Here is a 21,587-nt window from a genome sequence, read left to right as displayed (position 1 = left end):
AGAGGCAATTTGGAGGCCCTTGCACAAACTGGCTTTATTCTACCTAAGTTGCCCTCCCACAAGTGTGTACTCCGAAAGAGTGTTTAGTGCCGCCGCTCACCTTGTCAGCAATCGGCGTACGAGGTTACATCCAGAAAATGTGGAGAAGATGATGTTCATTAAAATGAATTATAATCAATTCCTCCGCGGAGACATTGACCAGCAGCAATTGCCTCCACAAAGTACACAGGGAGCTGAGATGGTGGATTCCAGTGGGGACGAATTGATAATCTGTGAGGAGGGGGATGTACACGGTGATATATCGGAGGGTGAAGATGAGGTGGACATCTTGCCTCTGTAGAGCCAGTTTGTGCAAGGAGAGATTAATTGCTTCTTTTTTGGGGGGGTCCAAACCAACCCGTCATATCAGTCACAGTCGTGTGGCAGACCCTGTCACTGAAATGATGGGTTGGTTAAAGTGTGCATGTCCTGTTTTGTTTATACAACATAAGGGTGGGTGGGAGGGCCCAAGGATAATTCCATCTTGCACCTCTTTTTTCTTTTCTTTTTCTTTGCATCATGTGCTGATTGGGGAGGGTTTTTTGGAAGGGACATCCTGCGTGACACTGCAGTGCCACTCCTAGATGGGCCCGGTGTTTGTGTCGGCCACTAGGGTCGCTAATCTTACTCACACAGCTACCTCATTGCGCCTCTTTTTTTCTTTGCGTCATGTGCTGTTTGGGGAGGGTTTTTTGGAAGGGACATCCTGCGTGACACTGCAGTGCCACTCCTAGATGTGCCCGGTGTTTGTGTCGGCCACTAGGGTCGCTAATCTTACTCACACAGCTACCTCATTGCGCCTCTTTTTTTCTTTGCGTCATGTGCTGTTTGGGGAGGGTTTTTTGGAAGGGCCATCCTGCGTGACACTGCAGTGCCACTCCTAGATGGGCCCGGTGTTTGTGTCGGCCACTAGGGTCGCTAATCTTACTCACACAGTCAGCTACCTCATTGCGCCTCTTTTTTTCTTTGCGTCATGTGCTGTTTGGGGAGGGTTTTTTGGAAGGGCCATCCTGCGTGACACTGCAGTGCCACTCCTAGATGGGCCCGGTGTTTGTGTCGGCCACTAGGGTCGCTAATCTTACTCACACAGCTACCTCATTGCGCCTCTTTTTTTCTTTGCGTCATGTGCTGTTTGGGGAGGGTTTTTTGGAAGGGCCATCCTGCGTGACACTGCAGTGCCACTCCTAGATGGGCCCGGTGTTTGTGTCGGCCACTAGGGTCGCTAATCTTACTCACACAGCTACCTCATTGCGCCTCTTTTTTTCTTTGCGTCATGTGCTGTTTGGGGAGGGTTTTTTGGAAGGGACATCCTGCGTGACACTGCAGTGCCACTCCTAGATGGGCCCGGTGTTTGTGTCGGCCACTAGGGTCGCTTATCTTACTCACACAGCGACCTCGGTGCAAATTTTAGGACTAAAAATAATATTGTGAGGTGTGAGGTATTCAGAATAGACTGAAAATGAGTGTAAATTATGGTTTTTGAGGTTAATAATACTTTGGGATCAAAATGACCCCCAAATTCTATGATTTAAGCTGTTTTTTAGTGTTTTTGGAAAAAAACACCCGAATCCAAAACACACCCGAATCCGACAAAAATAATTCGGTGAGGTTTTGCCAAAACGCGTTCGAACCCAAAACACGGCCGCGGAACCGAACCCAAAACCAAAACACAAAACCCGAAAAATTTCAGGCGCTCATCTCTAGAGATGAGGCCCATCTTCGGAGCTCCACACAGGCGGTAAGGACTGGACGTAGTGGCGAAGCTGGAGGTACATAAAGAAGTCTTAGCGATGAAGTACAAACTTCTCCACTAGGTCCTGAAAGGAGTACAGAACACCTCCCAGATCAAAAATATCTCTCACCACCGCTATACCTTTCTGTTTCCAATTTTGAAATGTGATGTTTTCCAAAGCCGGGGTAAAACAGGGGTTGCCCAAAATTGGAATAAATCGAGATTGCCCAGGATGTCTACCCAATGCAAAAGTTATGGTCCCCCAAGCTTGGTAAGTATCCCAAAATAGTATATTGTTTTTGACACTTAAGGGTAATAGATTTTTGGGGTTATATATCAGTGCACGCAGATCATATGGTGCCACAACAGCTTGTTCAATATCATAATTAGCAAAGGTAGAAGACTCTGACAGCCAATTTGCAAGGTATCTAAAAGAATCTGCTCTGGAGAACGCTGCCAAATCCGGTACCGCCAGCCCCCATTGGGTTTCCTAAGTTTGAGTTTGGATAGGGCCATGCGGGGTCGCTTGCCACTCCATAAAAATTTCGTGAATAGTCTATCATAAGTTAGGAGGTCAGCCTTAAGTTGAAGAGGTAACAATTGAAGAGCATAGGAAATCTCAGGGAATATGATGCTTTTTAGTATGGCTACTCTACCAAGTAAGGAGATAGGGTGCGTAGACCAAGAAAATAGAGATTGTGACACTTTAGTCAGGATAGGAGAAAAATTGACCGAATAAAGATTGGAAAGCTCTGTAGGAATAAAGATGCCCAGGTATTTAATTGTGGAAGTGTTAAATGTAAATTGTGACAGGACAGGAGAAGAGGCCATGTGTAATGCGGAAGGGTTAAGTAGTAAAAGTTCGGACTTAGACATGTTAATTCTGTATCCAGCAAAGGAACCGAACATGAGTAGTATGTACATTATGGCCAGTATCGAATTGTGGGGTCCGAGACAAATAATAACATGTCATCAGGAAAAAGACTTAATTTCAATTCCTGGTGACCGATAGAGATTCCAGAAAACTGCGAGAGTTCTCTCAAAGCTACAGCCAGAGGCTCAATAGCTAAGGCGAACAGTAAGGGGTACAGGGGGCAGCCCTGTCGGGTACATCTATGTAACTGCACCGGTTCAGAGAGGTATCCATTGCAGAGTATACGGGAGCTCGAGGAGGCATATAGTGTCTGCAGCACACTGGAGAGGCCCAGCGGAAATCCAAAACACGATAGTGTAGTAAACAGATGATCCCAACTGACTAAGTTAAAAGCTTTCTCAGCATCTATAGAAAGTATAAAGTGTGGGTACTGGTCTCCGCCTAGCCCCACCCAGTGCGCTGCAGCCAGTACTTTTCGAATATTGCTAGATGAGTGTCTCCCAGTGATAAATCCAGTCTGGTCTATGTGAATTAAGGAAGGTAGAAGGGGTTTTAATCTGTCTGCTAAAATTTTCGTAAATAGTTTGTAATCTTTATTAAGTAGTGAGATGGGCCTATAGCTGCCCGGGAGATTAAGATCCTTCCCCGATTTAGGGAGAAGACGAATCATGGCATAATTAAAATAACGTGGGATTTTATGGGAACACATAATAACGTTGAACACGTCCGTCAGGGTTGCCACTATACGGGATTGTAGGATTTTATAAAATTCCCCTGAAAATCCATCGGGACCTGGAGTCTTAACTGGCTTCAAAGATCTTATTGCCTTCTCAACCTCTTGAGGAGTAATTGGAGAACAGATGCCTTCGGCCAGAGAAGAATCAAGTACTGGTACCTGTAGAGATTGCCAAAAAGAAGATTTAGAATCCAAATCAATCTGGGGGGATGCGGATCTGAATAAAAACCAGAAAGTACAGCCGCTATATCTCTAGATTCTGTGGCGAGGGAGGCACCTGTATAAGCGAGTCTGGGGAAGCTCCCTTTAATAAGTTTGATAGCAGTCGTCCCGTTTTATTACCAAAACGGTGAAACCTATGATTTTTATGGACAGCATGTCTATCTGCTAAAGTCTTTAAAGTGGCCTCAAAGTGGGTTTTAGCTGCAAGGTAGAGGCGTCTAGAGGATAATGTGGGTTTCTTTTTTAAATTAGTATAAGTCTCAGTCAATGTTAGTTGGGCTAATTTAAAAGTAGCAGCAAACTGCTGTTTGTGGCGGGATACAAATTCTATTATACGGCCTCGTAGAACAGCTTTTGCGGCCTGCCAAAAAAGTTGAGGGTCTGTTTGTGCCATGTCAGCATTTTTTCTCTGGAAATCCTCCCAAAATACTATCAACTGTTCCCTAAAGGAAACAGAGGAGGCGAAGTCAGTAGGAAATCGCCGCCTACTAAAAGCGCCTACATCGAGAGAAGTAGAAAATTCCACCCAAACTAAAGAATGATCAGAGATGGCCATAGGTTCTATACTGGTCTGCACTGAACTGGGGATCAAAAGAATCAGACATTAAAAGGAAGTCTATACGTGACAATGTATGATGAGCGGCAGAGAGACATGTATATTCTTTCTCCGTAGGATGAAAGAATCTCCACACATCAGTAGTCTTCAATTGTTGCATTATATAAGGAATACCAAGCTTGGGGGGGGGGGGGGGTCTCGATTGTGTACAAGAATTAGTATCCAGCATTTTTGAGGATATCATATTGAAATTCCCGCCTATAATTAATGGTATAGATGAATAGGGGAGAAGTTTTGAAATGAGTAGGCGGATAAATTGTTTAAAGAACTTATTGGGGGCATGAACGGCACATAAAACATATCTCATATTATAAACATCAATTTCTGATATTAGAAACCGGCCTTCTGGGTCTGGGATATAAGTAATTATCTAGATAGGGAGCCTGGATCTAGCTAAAATCATAACACCTCTAGCTTTTGTGGAATAGGGGGAATCAGCAAGAACACGCCAGCCCAGAATACCCAGTTTTTGGGCTTCAGGGGAGGAGATGTGTTTCCTGCAAAAGTACAAAATCTAGCTTTAATTTATTAAAGTACATAAGACATTTTTTTCTTTTAATCTGTGAGTGTATACCACTGACATTCCACGTCGCTACTTTAAGAGTGGCCATAAACCTGTCCCATACTGAGAAAGACAGACATATAATATACAAAATAGTGTAATATAATGATAGCAATTTGTGAACAGAAAAGTAGGGAGATACTGGGGAAAACATGAGGGGGGGAGGGCAGGACAACCAGACATACCCAGCCGTACCAGAACAACACGTAAACATACTAACAATAAATATATATATATATATATATATATATAGTCTCAGAGAATTCCCTGCCCGGAAAACTCTGAATTCTCTCTTCAAGAGACTTCACGGCAGGCAAGGAAGACCTTGCTCTATGCAGCACGGAGTTACCCACTCTTAGCCACCACCACATATCACGATCAAAAAAGGGAATACTGGATACCCAAACAGAAACATGCGACCACAGGAAAGGAGGGAGCAGTACGGAGACTTCCCTTTGTCCAAGGACATGTTCAGAGTCAGACAAGATGTACATGACAGCAACACCATATCCAAAGTATTTGCACCGAGACAGTACAGTCAGTCAGCCTCAGTGTCGGAATGGTAGGCTTCGGAGAGATATGCCTCTGCATCCTCAGGAACAGTAAAGTCTTTAAACGAGGTACCCTCAAATACCCACAATCTTGCCGGGTAAAGCAATGCAAACTTACGCCCCGCCTGGGCTAAATTTAGAACAGGTAGGGGAAAAAGCTTTACACATCCTGGTGAGTTCAAGGGAATAATCCTGAAACACTAAGAGCCGAGATTCTACCCAAATGAGATCCTTCTTCTTGCGTGACGCAGACCACAGGGCCTCTTTGTGTAAAAAAGTTGAGACACCGAAACAGCACCGGTCTGGGTCTGGTAGAGGCAGCGGAAGACAGACGGGCAGGACCCGTTCTATAGGCCCTCTCCACAACCAAATCGTTACAAATGTCAGGGATACCCAATAGATCAGGCAAGGTGTTACGTAGAAAGTCATATAATGCGGGGCCCTTGATGGCTTTCGGAAGGCCAATCAAACGGAGGTTGTTTCTACACGATCTGTTCTCGAGATCGTCCCACTTTGCCCATACCAATGCATCAGATTTATGTAACTTCACCATTCCCTCCTTCAGGTTAGCTATAGCTTGGAAATTATCCCCAGCAGTGTGCTCAACATGAGAGATACGTTTAGCAAGTTGTTTACACTGGATTTTTATGTCAGTGACTGCTTGTTGCAAAGCTGCAGCATGTGTCTGTGCCTGTTCCTGGAGCAGGGGCTGCACTGTCTCTCTCACTGCTTTAGCTATATCTTGGTAGGAAAGAGGGAGGTCATGGGGCTGCTCAGTGTTGGGAGGCTGTTTACCTGACCTTTTTGGAGCAGGTCCATCAGTCTGTGGTCCAGAAGCATGGTTCCCGGCATCAGGCTGAGTGGCAGCAGCCATTTTGGATGCGGACCCGCGATCAGAATCGGGCAGCGAACGGGCTGATTTCCCTGGCATCCTGGCCAGGAAACGATCCATGCACAGCGGGGGCAAGTTGAGGCAGGTATGGAGTGCTGTGAGGGGGTGATTTGACGCAGAAAAATGGTGTGGAGCAGGGTAGATAGGCGGCTGGCACCGGAGCTGGCTCAGGGAGCTGCTACTCCATGCAGCACCAAACCAAGTCCTCTTTGTTTTATTTTAATCATATTTATATAGTGTTACCACTAGGATGTGGGCGCAGGGCGTACAGGTAGCGGGGCAGGACGTATGCACGTGCCTTCGGTGCACATGCACTCAAAAAGGGGGCACATCTCTGCCAGCTTTTCTATTGGGGCGGTGCAGCCCCCTCACTGTCTGTCACTAATGGGGGCATGCCCCAGCCGTCGGCGTCATTAATGGGGGCATGCCCAGCACTTACGAAGGTGCTGGACTTCACCCAAGCTCACCCTTTAATGTGAATAGATAGGCATGAGCGTGCACACAGTATGTATTTGCGTGCAGCAGCATGGCTCCAGGCAGGCTGTTTTAGCAGAACACCGCTAAAGGGCCAAGACACATTTTGCCCTTTAAAAATTTGGGTAGTTCGTGGCGCCCTGCTAAAACAGCCTAGCGTGAAGACTACTAATAGTCAAAACACTGGAGTATACAGGAGTATGACAGTAGAGGCTCTGCCTCACCTTACCACACATCACTGGTAATCAGTACCCGTCGCCATTTCCTCTCAAGGCCTCTGGATACCCCATCTACCAGTGCCGTTTCTTGCGGCGGACTAGCCATGCCTTCGCATGGGGCGCCCGCCGCGACACTTTTGCTTGCTCTTGGTGTTCCATCTCCTCCCCGTCATTGGCAATCCACTTGGGGTGCGGAGTTTCGCGTAATGATGTATTGGCATCATGACGTATGGCGTCATTTCGAGAAACTCCATCCCTGAGCAGAGTACTAATGACAGGGAGGAGGGGGAGCAACTTGCGGGCAGGCGGAGGAGGGAGATGCGGGCTGGCAGGCGCTGTACACACCCCTGACAACGAGCACTGCACAGCCCTGGCAACTAGCATTACACAGCCCTGGCAACTGGCATCACACATCTCTGAGCAGTAGCGGATCTTGCCACGGGCAAGCAGGACTTTTGCCCGGGGCGCCGCCTTCCGGATGGCGCCGCACCATGGCAAGATCCGCTACTGTGCTACTGTGCCCCCCGCTGTGTCCGCTGTGTCCCCCGCTGTGAAGGGAACTAGACGCTACCCGTCTAGTTTCCCTTCATGGAGAGGACCTTTGCTGTGCGGTGCGTGATGACGTCATCGCGCACCGCACAGCATTGTGGGACTGACACAGACACTAGGGGTCACAATTGACCTCTAGTGTCTATCTGTCCCATAGATCCGAGGAGAGGAGCGGCGCCGGTGGAGGTCTGCAGCGGTCGGGAATCATGAGCGGGGATAGTAAGTATTAAAAAAAATTTTTTGTGTGTAAGCGGCGCTACTCCTACAGGGGGCACAAATGGGGGCACAACTCAACAGGGGGCGTAACTGACCACGCCCCCTGTATGAAGCCACGCCCCTATTTTCCGCCCAGGGCGCCAAAAGGGCTAGAACCGGCCCTGTCTCTGAGCCCTGACAATGAGCACTACACACCCCTGGCAATTATCATAACACAGCCCTGGCAACTAACATTACACAACCCTGGCAACTAACATTACACCCCCTGAGCCCCGACAATGAGCATTACCCCTGACAACGAGCACTACACACCCCTGGCAACTAGCATTACACACCCCTGAGCCCTGACAATGAGCATTACCCCTGACAATGAGCACTACACACCCCTGGCAACTAGCATTACACACCCCTGAGCCCTATCAATGAGCATTACCCTGGCAACGAGCACTACACACCCCTGGCAACTAGCATTACACACCCCTGATCCCTATCAATGAGCATTACCCTGGCAACGAGCATTACATACACCTGGCAATGATCATGACATCCGTCCCAGAGCATGAAACCCCTGGCAATGAGCATGACACCCAGCACGTGAAATCCTTGGCAACGAGCAGGTAATTTAAAAGTAATTAGAAGCTTTACTGTAGGCCATAATGTATCAAGGGCATTGTGGTGTGTTGCATAATATGGTGCAGGGGGCATTACTGTGTAGGGCCTAATATGGTGGAATTTATTTTTTCTTCCCTGCGGTGGCCATGATCTGTTGATGCAGGGTCACAAACTGGGGTGTAAAGTAGTCTTTTCAGGTGAGACCATGCCCATTTTAGAGAGACCACGCCCATTTTATTGAGGCCCCCCCGCGCGTAAATTTGTGGTTTTTATATCTAGTGGGAAGGGCATTTTTTTAATGTCAATGGCTGGGGGGGGAGGCACATCTTTAAATCTGACTGGGAGCCAAATTGCCTAGAAACAGCCCTGCCATCTACTGCATGTTTAGGCAGGGGTTTCACACACTATATTCTTATTTCCAATAGTCCCGACCCTGTTATTGTGTGTGATACAGACCTTTGTGATAAAATTTTTCCAGATCAGTGGTGCTAAAATTGAACTCTTAGTACATTACAAAAAAAATTTTTTATAAATAGTAACATATTGTGTTTGATTGAAATATTATTGTGATATAATAATCGTAGGATAGGTACTATGATAACAAACACATTCAGTATATTGAGCCCTACACACATAAATTTGGAAATAATTACCACTAGATGGAGTCTGAAGCTCGGACAATATCCGTGCGTTGTTATATGAGTATACAGTATTGAGCGCCTCAAAATAGATGTAGATATAATTGTCACTAGAGGGAGCCTGCAGCACAGATAATATCAATATGTGGAAATAAAGAACAGTTATATTGCAATAAAGGAAAAGAATGTTGCCTTTTCAACCTGAGAAATAAATCTCATAGTAATAATACATCGCAGAGATTGACGGATTGACAGGCAGAGGCGTTCAGGGAAAGGAGAGATGAGGCAGCTGCCATTGCCCAAGGCTTATTACTCAGCTTGCTGTCGCAGATGACTATTGCGACTGATGGAGTGCATTTACCCCCTCCTGCATTTGCATTGCTATGGATTGCATTTGCGCAGCTTTGCTGTTGCAGTCAATGCTGAATTAGGCTCAATATTTTATACAATATAAATTTTATCTATGTTTTTAATATTTTTCAGCTGAAAGGCTGTTTTTAATTCTAAAAAAATAAACAGTACACATTATGCAATACAGTACCCCTAATTCACTTTACTATATTCAGTGTCCACAGTTCATATTATGCCACATTAAAGGGCCCCCAGTTCATATTATGCCACACTGTTATGCCTCCACTTCATATTTTCCCATATTACAGTGACCCAGTTCATATTATTACATCTAACATTATAATGCCCTCCAGTTCATTTTATACCCCAGTAGAATGAGCAGGTCCAAGGATGTAACTAGATATATTGTAGCACGAAAGGCAAAAGTTATAAGGGCCCCTATGTACCACCCAATGGTTGAAAATGTATACAACACATGTACCTTTGACAGGGAAGCACATCTATGATCATTTACTCTGACAAGCCCAACACAGGGCTAGTCCGCCCCGCATGTCAAGCCCTAACCCCCCTCCCCGCACAGGTGCAAAAGCATCGCACTGCGGTGATGCTTTTGCACCTGGTGAGTAGCTCCCTGCCAGCGCAGTTCCTGCGCGCTGGCAGGCCGCTACCGATGCATCCCAGGTCACAACAGCTGCATGTGACATCACGCAGCCGCTGTGGCCCGCTTCCCCCCAATGGTCCGGACACACCTGCGTTGTCCGGACCGTGACCCGGCACACCCCCTCCCGCCACGCGACCGCCTCTACCTGTCAATCAGGCAGCCCAGAGATGCTGTAAGCATCTCACTGGGCTCCCGGGTGCACGAGCGTGTGAGAGTGGCGGTGTAGTGCCTGCTGCCGTGCAGGTGTACACTCACTACTTACCAGGCGCAGCACCCTCTCACCTTCAGGTCGTGGAAACTCCGACAGACCTGGAACATCAAAATGGAACACGACGACCTAGGGGGAAGGAGATGGTTGAGTGCCGTTCCGCCTAACTGCGGACCGAAACGCCCTCCGAGACCAAAGGAAATAGAGCTTTCGGGCTAGGTGAAGGTCATCCTTGGCACTCGGCCTCAGAGCCGGAATTTCACCTATCGGTACTCTCACACCAGGTGTAAATTCAACCTTGTACCAGCGTGCAAGGGCCACCGTTCGCCCTGAAGGAAGGGAGACAGATAGGGATAAACACACACAAAAAAAAGACACACGGACAGAGATGTTTCTCACCGTCACAAATCTTGCACGCTGAACTTCTCCTTCCTCACTTGCAGGCAGAGTCGGCGCAAGCCGCTCAGCAAAGGGATCCAGTGCAGGGAGGCGCCAGGGGCTGGAGAGGCACTCTCCCTGCACTGCATCCCTGTACTGAGCTGATGTCCCCCTCACTGGCATTTCTATAATAGGTGCAGTGTCTCAGGGGGGCCCACACCGCACACACCAGGTACGTGCGGTGAGCTAAATGGCTCAGGAGGCACTGGCTAGCATCAGAGCCAGATTTACATGCCAAAGGGTACATCTGGGCATAATACACAGGTGCAGCAGTATAAACTCCTGGAAATTTGGTGAGATTTGATCAGAGATGTGTGGAAAAGATAGGCAGGGGAGGCACTGCCTCACCTGCCATAGACTTTTTACTCCAGAGTTTTGGCTATAAAAATGATTAGAATAATGGGGCTAATTCTGAGTTGGTCGCACAAGCAATTTTGTTAGCAGTTGGGCAAAACCATGGCCCTCATTCCGAGTTGTTCGCTCGCAAGCTGCTTTTAGCAGCTTTGAACACGCTAAGCCGCCGCCTACTGGGAGTGAATCTTAGCATAGTAAAATTGCGAACGAAAGATTAGCAGAATTGCGAATAGACACTTCTTAGCAGTTTCTGAGTAGCTCCACACTTACTCGGCAACTGCGATCAGTTCAGTCAGTTTCGTTCCTGGTTTGACGTCACAAACACTCCCAGCGTTCGCCCAGACACTCCCCCGTTTCTTCAGACACTCCCGCGTTTTTCCCAGAAACGGCAGCGTTTTTTCACACACACCCATAAAACGGACAGTTTCCGCCCAGAAACACCCACTTCCTGTCAATCACATTACGATCACCAGAACGAAGAAAAAAACCTCGTAATGCCATGAGTAAAATTCCTAATTGCATAGCAAATTTACTTGGCGCAGTCGCAGTGCGAACATTGCGCATGCGCAATTAGCGGAAAATCGATGTGATGCGAAGAAAATTACAGAGCGAACAACTCGGAATGACCACCCATGTCCACTGCAGGAGGAGCAGATATAACATGTGCAGAGAGAGTTAGATTTGGGTGGGGTGTATTCAGACTGAAATCTAAATTGCAGTATTTACCCTGCACAGAAACAAAATAATCCACCCAAATCTTACTCTCTCTGCAAATGTTAGATCTGCCCCCCCTGCAGTGCACATGGTTTTGCCCAATTGCTAACAAACTTGCTGCTGCAATCAACTCAGAATTACCCCCCCATGCAAAGAAGATATTTCAAGCAAATTCTTTGTATTTTACATATGGCGCGGTGGCCATTTTTCGGAGTCCTGCGCATGCGCTGTAGACTCTGGCACTGTGCCAGAGCCTCTAGTGGTCAGTGCGCTAGCAGCGGCGCGGTGGCTATGGGAGAGGAGGGGGCCCACTCACTGTGCCAGAGTCTACAGCGCTCAGAGCGCTAGCAGCGGCGCAACGGCCACAGGGGGGTCCACACACGGAGTCTGTACACAGGTCCTCTCCTCTCTAGAGATGCCCCTGGTCCTCCTGCTGCTGCTGTCGGCAGCTGCTGCGCCTGTCACACTTTATGACAGGCAGCGGCGCCGGCAGCATGAAGCCTCCTCTTTCCTCCCGTGTCAGTGCAGTGTGCGGACCAAAAAGGGGCGGAGCTACACGGAACTGGGGGCGGGGCTACACGGGACAAGGCTGAACAGGAGGATGATCTGCTCCAGCTCCGGCCTGCCAGACTTCCTTAGGTAAGAGGATGGAAAGAGAGTGAGTGAGTGAGTGAATGAGTGAAAGTATGTGTATGTATGTGTGTATGTATGTGTGTGTGTATGTGTAATATATGTGTGACTGTGTGTATATGTGTAATGTACTGTATGTACAGTGTGTGTGTGTGTGTGTGTGTGTGTGTGTGTGTGTGTGTGTGTGTGTGTGTGTGTGTGTGTGTGTGACTGTGCGGCATAATGTGTGTAAGCGTCACTGGTACAGGGGGGGTTATGTGTGTAAGCAGGGGCATAGCCAGAACTTTGCAGTCCCCATAGCAACATTTTGAAGGGGCCCCTATCCAAATACTTCTAGAGAGACACCTCTCCACAGCAGTTGCTAATTTTATGCCCCATAAGAATGCCCTAGTTTATTTTCTGGACCATAGTAGTGCCCTGGTTTATATTATGACCCATAGCAGTAATTTAATTCATTTTCTGAACCATAGTGCTCTAGTTCACATTGTAGGGCTGCCGCCTAGTACACATTATGCCACAGTGACCCAAGCTCATATTATGCCACACTACAATGCCTTCACTTCATATTGTGCCACATTTCAGGGCCCCAGTTCATATTATGCAACATTATAATTCCCCTCCAGTTCATTCTCCAGTTCATTTTATAGCACATTACAACGAACAGGTCCAGGGACATAACTAGATGGATTGCAGGCTCCAAGGCAAATATTTGTAAGTGCCACTATGTACCACCAAATGCTGAAATATGTATATAACACATGTAATTTTGACAAGTAAAAGGGGCCCCTCTCAACCCTGGGCCCCATAGCAGCTGCACTGCCTGCACCTATGGTAGCTACGCCCTTGTGTGTAAGCGTCACTGTTACAGGGGCGTTGCGTGTGTAAGCGTCACTGGTAAAGGGGGCGTTGCTTGTGTAACCATCACTGCTGCAGAGGACGTTGCGTGTGTAAGCGTCACTGGTACAGGGGCGTTACGTGTGTAAGCGTCACTGGTACAGGGGCGTTACGTGTTTACACGTCATTGGTACAGGGGGGCGTTACGTGTGTAAATTTAGCACATCTACGATCATTTACTCTGACATGCGGGGGGACGTCCAGCAAGCACAGGGCTAGTCCACCCCACATGTCAGGCCCTACCCCCCTCACACACACACACACAGGTGCAAAGTCATTGCACGGCAGCGATACTTTTGCACCTGGCGAGTAGCTCCCTGCCAGCTCAGCCCCTGCGAGCTGGCAGACCACTATCTGCCGCGTCCCGGGTCGCAGCGGCTGCATGCGATGTCACACAGACACCGCAGCCCACCCCACCCCCCCAACTGTCCGGACATGCCAACTGTGTTCTAACACCGTTTGCACGCCCCCTCCCGCCTCACGACCACCTCTGCCTGTCAGTCAGGCAGAGGCGATCGCAGCCAGCTGGGCTCCCGGGTGCTCACACGCAGTGCGGCCGCTGCATGCATGCACTCCACATAGGGATTCAGACTGCGATCGCTGCCGCTGCAGCGATCCAGTCTGAATTAGGCCCTTAGTCTAGGAGTTATTTTCATTTTGATATTGATAATTTCTGCTGCGGGGTACACTGGGCTCCACAAGGATTAACATCGGGGTGCAGAGTAGGATCTTGATCCGAGGCACTAACAGGCTCAAAGCTTTGACCTTCTTCCCAAAATGCACAGCACCGCCTCCTATATCACCCCGCCTCCGTGCACAGGAGCTCAGTTTGTAAGTTGGTGCCTTGCAGTATACAGGCACTTAACAGGGGCTGCTCTAGGCAGCCTTTTCAGTGCTTCATTTACAGATGAAGAAATGTATGAAGATTTACAGGGCTGCTGCAGGTAAAGCCTCATAGACTTCCGTACGTGCAGCTCCATCACCCCCAGCGGCGCTGTATACTCCCGTGCCGCGGTTGCCGGGTCACTGCAGCGGAGGCTCCGTCTTCTTCCCTCTTCGCGTGAGTCACACACACGCCGCCGCCTCCCGGATCGCGGGGCTGCTGACAAGGGGGAGGTAAGGGGCTTCTGTGCCGCACTTTACACCGCGATCCAGCGCGGCCGTAGGAGGCGGGCCGCGCACGCGCTGGCGTGGACACGGATTACTGGGCTGATGTTCCACTAGCCACCAGGGATATACTTTATGGGCACAGGTCAGGGGGGACGTTGTACCATTCCCCCCCCCTGTTTTCTTTACTGTCCACATGCCCGGTGGGGATGCCAGCAGGGGGAGCAGGCCAGACCTGAGGACCCTCCCGCCAGCCCCATGGCGCCATTTATGCATTGTTCCCGCCCTGGAGCTGCTTCCTTCTCCCTCACTCCCGGTCAGCAACCATTACAGATAGAGCCGTGCTGTTCCTGGGATTGCTGGGGCAAATCCTCCTCTGTGGAACCGCCTGACTGCCAGTGCTGTGCTTCCTACAGGACACTTGAGTATTCTACCTGTCACTGGGGCTGTGTTAGTTAAGAATGAGTGCATACTTTCAGGGTTGTGTGGTACAAACACCCTGTGATATACATCCAGTGCTGACTGTGTTTGTTATATCTATAGTTATTACATATAGCCATACTGAGTATTACTTTGTATTGCTAGTCCAGTGCAGTTTATGGTACATAATTTCTGCATTGTACACTTGTGACTATATATGTGTGTGTGTGCATGTAGCCGCTGCGTGGTTGCCTTATTGCAGGGTATTTCACTCAGCGTGCTATTCCTATATTGCTATACCTGAGGGGGCCAAGTGTTTCAGGGTTTTTTTTCTATTTTCAATGTAGGATTGTATCACAAGATATACTACTGGGGTAATTTTTTTACTTGTGAATTATAGTCACCATATGTTCTATTCCTATTGAACTCTCGGTCTGTGCCATCTTAGGCTGTTTCTCTGAGAGTTCTTACTGGGTATAGTGCTGCTACAATTTGTACCGGGTTGCCCATTACTGTGCACATAGTTATGTCTGCTACACGTGGCAACGATGTTGGGGCCTCTCCCACACTGCGTGGTAGCGAGGCCGCTGACGCAATGGAGGATGATTTAGCAGCAGAGAGTTCAGGTTCAGGGGGTTCATTACCCCCCAGTGGGTCAGTAGCGCTTGGGGCATCACAGGATCCGCCTTGGGCTACATTCTCCACATTGCTAAGCATGCTTGTGACTAAATTGACGCCCCCTGTGGGACCACCTGTGCCACTGCAACAGTTTATGGTCCCTGCTGTGAACCCGCCGTGGGCGGATCAGCTTTCCACTCAGCTGCAGCATTTGAACCGATCTATGACCAAATCTAAGTGTCACTCTCGCCCGCCTAAGACTAAGTCGTCTTCTAAATGGGCCATTACCTCCTCCCAATCCACTGCTATCCCAGACACTTCCTCTGAGGAGGATGGTACATATACTGATCCCACAGACACTGACACAGATGTTTCTGATGGGGAAGGGAAATCATTGGTGGATGTCCCGGATTTGATTCAAGCATTTAGGCTCATTCCTCAGATGTCTGCTGTTCATGAGCCTGAGGCTGTCTCTAAAAAGCCAGATAGGTTTAAACGTAAGAAGGTGGTTACACAAGTTTTACCTCATTATCAACTCCTGGCTGACATACGTCAGGACTCATGGAATAATCCGGGAACGGAATCCACACCGCATAAGAGACTGTTGGCTCGCTATCCTCTCTCTGCAGAGCTATGTAAAAAAGTGGGAAACTCCTCCCCCTGTAGATTCTCATGTGGCGCGTATGGTAGTTTCCTCTGCTCTGCCAGTTACTACCGTCACCTCTCTGAAGGAACCGACGGATAGACGTGTGGAGGGTTGTTTGAAAGCGATTTACACCCTACCGGGGGCTGTGCATAGGCCATCCATTGCAGCAACTTGGGCTGCTGAAGCTGTTAAGGCGTGGGCTCAGAAGTTAGAGGCGGAGCAGCCTTCCGACGCATCTGAGCATGCTCGACAATGTCTCTCGTATATTACCACGACTTCTCTGTACCTTAAGACTCCGATGCCGGGGTGCTGGCGGCCAAGCTACTATTACGTCAGTCTTGGCCAGGCATATCCTTTGGTTGAGATCCTGTTCGGTGGACATGGGTTCCAAGAAAACCCTGGAGCTGCTTCCTTTCACGGGAGACATTCTCTTTGGAGAAGACCTCAATAAGATTGTGGCGGATCTGGCTACTGCTGAAACAGCTTGCCTACCTAGTACGGCTCCTTCCGCACAGAAGGCTAAAAGTACTTTCCCTCGGCCCTTTCATCCTCCAGGAAAAGCAAAAGGTCAGGCTTACCCAAGCAAACTCGTGTTTCCAGACCTGCAGAGCCCAGACCGAAGCGGGCCTGGTCTGCCTGTCAGCCTGCTTCCAAAACTGACAAGCCTGTCACATGACGGGGTGGGCCTACCTTATGCCCAGGAATGGTTGCCGACCACTTCTGATGCCTGGGCAAGGGAAGTCATCGCTCGAGGTTACGCCGTACCTTTCAGGAATCGTCCCCCTCATCGATTTTGCCTGTCAGATGTTACTCTGGACCTGGCAAAGGCAAACAGTCTGCTTTCGGTGGTACATTCCCTCCTGACCACAGGAGTGGTAGTACAGGTGCCTCTGATTTAGAGAGGCAAGGGGTACTATTCACCGCTGTTTCTAGTCCCGAAACCGAACGGGTCCTCGCGGCCCATTCTCAATCTGAAGTCCTTGAACAAGTATGTGCGGGTCTCCAAGTTTCGTGTGGAAACTTCTGCGCTCTATTGTTCTGGCCTTGGAGCCTGGGAACTATATGGTCTCCCTGGACATACAGGATGCCTACCTGCATATTCCTATTGCAGTGTCTCATTAGCAGTACCTGAGGTTTGCGGTGGGCAACCTACATTACCAATTTCGGGCGTTACCCTTTGGTTTGACAATGGCTCCCCGAGTTTTCACCAAAGTAATGGCGCCGTCAAGGGGTCGGGATCCTACCGTACTTGGACGATTTGTTGATCCTTGCAAATTCCCCAGAACTTCTCTTGTGTCATCTAGATCTGACGGTCCAGTTCATGAAAGCCCACGAGTGGCCAATCAACTGGATGAAATCCCCCCTGGTTCCTGCTTGGAGCATGGTATAGCTGGGTGCGTTATTGGACACTCACAACCAGAAGAAAGTCCTGAAGCTTCAGGACAGTATTCTATGCTTCCTATCTCGTCCGCAAGTGTCGATACATTCAGCAATGCAAGTGCTAGGTCTCATGGTGTTGGCTTTCGACATGGTGGAGTACGATCAATTCCATTCTCGCCCTCTGCAGAAATTAATTCTGACCAAGTGGGACGGCCTGCCTCACCGGATCAGATCTCACATGATCTCCTTGTCTCCGGAGGTCCGCCTGGCACTGAGCTGGTGGCTTCAGGACCAACGATTGAGCCCTTCTGGATATCCAACTGGGTCCTGCTGACCACGGAGGTTGGGGCGCGGTGTTGGATGTCATCTCGCCACCTCAAACTCAACATTTCCAAAACCGAATTAATTATTTTCCCACCAGCTAAGAGTAGTTACCAACCCGATATCTCTATAACTGTTGACAATGCAACTATCCACCCCACCCCACAAGCTCGTTGCCTAGGTGTCACCCTTGACTTTGAACTGTCCTTTGTTCCACACATTCAATCTGTCTCTAAATCATGTTACATGCACCTTAAAAACATATCCAAAATACGCCCTTATCTTACACAAGACACTGCAAAAACTCAAATCCATGCACTCATCATCTCCGGCATTGATTATTCTAATAGTCTCCTTACTGGTCTTCCCAAACATAGGCTATCACCACTTCAATCCATTTTAATTGCAGCTGCGAGGCTAATCTTCCTCGCCAGACGTTCTTCATCTGCTGATCCGCTCTGTCAGTCCCTCCATTGGTTACCGTTATTCTACCGTGTCAAATATAAAATACTTTTACTTACATACAAGGCTATTAACCAAACTGCACCATCATACATCTCCTCATTCATCTCAAAATATCTCCCTACCAGACCTATCCGCTCTGCACAAGATCTGCGTCTCTCATCCACATGTATTACCTGTTCCCACTCAAAATTGCAGGACTTTACCCGGGCTTCACCCACTCTGTGGAATGCACTCCCAAGCACAATAAGACTCTCCTCTAGTCTCCAAACCTTTAAACGTTCTCTGAAAACTCATCTCTTCAGACAAGCCTACCAAATTTCAGACCCACACACATAACCTTCACAGCTTCCCTATCAAGTTACATCCCCTCTGTACAGTCCACATAAACTCACATTTTGTCTCCCAACATTGATCATATCATATACAACCCATTAAGAACCTAGCAACCCGGGGAACCATTATGTGACAGGTAGCATCTATCCTTGTGTATCAATGCCTATTTCCCTATAGATTGTAAGCTTGCGAGCAGGGCCTTCCTACCTCTGTCTGTCTGTCTGTCTGTCTTTGCCCAGTTTTGTTCTATAATTGTTGTTCTAATTGTAAAGCGCAACGGAATATGCTGCGCTATATAAGAAACTGCTAATAAATAAATAATAACAACTCTCTTCAGGGTCGGTGGACCAAGGAGGAGTCTCTACTACCGATAAATATTCTGGAACTGCAGGCAGTGTTCAATGCATTGACAATGGCCCAGCATCTAATACAGAACAGACCTGTTCAAGTACTATCGGACAACGCCACCACGGTGGCGTACATCAATCATCAAGGCGGTACTCGAGGCCGCATGGCAATGAGGGAAGTATCACGAATTCTTCAGTGGGCAGAACGCCATCTGCCGGCCATATCCGCAGTGTTCATTCCGGGGGTCCTAAACTGGGAAGCGGACTTTCTCAGGCGCCAGGACGTACACACCGGAGAATGGAGCCTCCATCCAGAGGTGTTTCAACTTCTTGTGGACAAGTGGGGCCTTCCAGATGTGGACCTGATGGCGTCTCGACACATTTACAAGGTTCCGGTCTTCGGAGCAAGGACAAGGGATCCTCAAGCAGCGTTGGTGGATGCTCTGTCAATCCCATGGAACTATCGGCTGCCGTATGTGTTCCCTCCGGTGTCACTCCTGCCCAGAGTAATATGGAAGTTCAAGCAAGTTCAAGTGGTCGCTCCAGTGTGGCCCAGGCGTCACTGGTTCTCCGATCTACAAGGCCTCTCATTGGATCGTCCACTTCTATTTCAACAACGACCAGATCTCCTCGTTCAGGGCCCTTGTGTTTACCAGGACTTGGCCCGTCTGGCTTTGATGGTATGGCTCTTGAAGCTTCCGTCCTGAGGGCCAAGAGTTTTTGTGAGGCGGTCGTTCAAACTATGTTGAAGGCCCGTAAGCCGGCTTCGGCTCGGTTTTACCATAGGGTCTGGAATGCTTACTTTACTTGGTGTGCGTCTCACAATCATGACGTTTTCAAGTTTAGCGCGGCCAAACTGTTGGCCTTGCTGCAACAGGGCCTGCACTTAGGCCTTCGTCTGGCCTCCCTCAAGGTTCACATTTCTGCCTTGTTGGTTTGGTTTCAGAGGATGATTGCTGCCCTACCCGATGTTCATACATTCACTCAGGGCATACTGCGGATTCAGCCTTCTTATGTCCCCCCTGTGGCCCATTGGGATTTGTCGGTGGTACCGGAGGCCTTGCAAGAGTCTCCATTTGAACCTCTTGTCTCTGCTGTCCTTAAGTGGCTGTCCCTTATGGTGCTATTTCTGCTGGCTATTGCTTCAGCGGGAAGGGTCTCGGACTTGGGTGCCTTATCCTGTAAGTCCCCTATTTGATTTTTCATCGTGACCAGGCGGTTCTTAGAACGCGGCCATGTTATTTACCCAAGGTGGTGTCTTCCTTCCACCTTTAACCAGGAGATTGTGGTTCCAGCCTTTAATTCTCCTGGGTTGTATCCCAAAGAACGGTCTTTGGATGTGGTACGGGCTCTCTGTATCTATGTGAAGAGAACTTCCTCCATTAGGAACTTCCAAGCAGACTTTGGCCAGATGGATTAGAATGGTGATTGCACATGCTTATGTACAGGCTGGTCGTCTGGTTCCTGCTACCATTAAAGCCCATTCTACTCGGTCGGTTGGACCTTCTTGGGCGGCCCACCGTGGTGCGACCCTTGAACAACTGTGCAAGGCGGCAACGTGGTCCTCCGGTAACACGTTCATAAGGTTCTATGCCTTTGATACCGCCGCTTCCCAGGATGCTTCCTTTGGACGCCGGGTTCTTGTGCCCGATACAGTGCGTCCCATCCCATGAGGAACTGCTTTAGGACATCCCCAATGTTAATCCTTGTGGAGCCCAGTGTACCCCGCAGCAGAAAATGAGATTTATGGTAAGAACTTCCCGTTATTAAATCTCTTTCTGCGAGGTACACTGGGCTCCACAAGGCGCCCACCATGACGCATTTAGCTTCTTTGGGTTGGTATTGGCATAGCCGCTGACATCCTCTCCTGTGGTGAGTGTGTGGTGTAATTGGCTACGAGCGATTGTCGTCTCTGGTACCTGCTACTGCATTGGGCTGGTTAACAAAATTGAGCTCCTGTGCACGGAGGCGGGGTGATAAAGGAGGCGGCGCTATGCATCTTGGGAAGAAGGTCAAAGCTTTGAGCCTGTTGGTGCCTCGGATCAAGATCCTACTCTACACCCTGATGTTAATCCTTGTGGAGCCCAGTGTACCTCGCAGAAAGAGATTTTACAACAGTAAGTTCTTACCATAAATCTCATTTTTCTTGTTGTCGCCATATCTATTTTTGATTGTCCCAGCCTAGCAATATTACATTCCCTGGCAGATTACCTGCTGGACAAGGCCCTGTGCTCCCCTCAGTGGCTTTCCACAGCTCATGGTTGCCCTCCTTACTGGATTCACAGGCCCTGAGACAGCAGCATGTATGAGGTCCAGAGAGTCCTGCCACTAGTCTTCTCCTTCCAGCATTGGCAGCTGGTACAGCAAATGTTTTCTGTATATTACTATGTCACAAGACAGGTCCCCGTTTTGAAGAATCGTGGCGGGTGCTGCCCTTCAAACGTGACATGCTGCGGCTGACGGGGCTGCAAGCGTCATTGCAAAACTCATTCAGCACATGCTGAGAACGGGTCTTGTGTCTATGCAGCCGAACAACCATCGGATACGTACAAATCTGACTTAGGAGCTCAGGTCTAAAAAAATAATATATAATTGCTAAAGCTTTATGTTCCCACTAGGGATCATAGAAATTAAACAAATAATAAACCATAGCAAGCGCTAAGTGCTACCAATATCTGCAGCGGGTTAGTGGAAGTATTGCTGCTATAGTGAAGAAAGACCAAAAGGAAATCAGCACATAAATATGGTAATAATAGAATGCCAATCTGA

The sequence above is a fragment of the Pseudophryne corroboree genome, chromosome 5, assembly GCF_028390025.1.
Source record: "Pseudophryne corroboree isolate aPseCor3 chromosome 5, aPseCor3.hap2, whole genome shotgun sequence".
In the NCBI taxonomy this organism is placed as follows: Eukaryota; Metazoa; Chordata; class Amphibia; order Anura; family Myobatrachidae; genus Pseudophryne; species Pseudophryne corroboree.
This window is presented reverse-complemented; position numbering follows the sequence as displayed.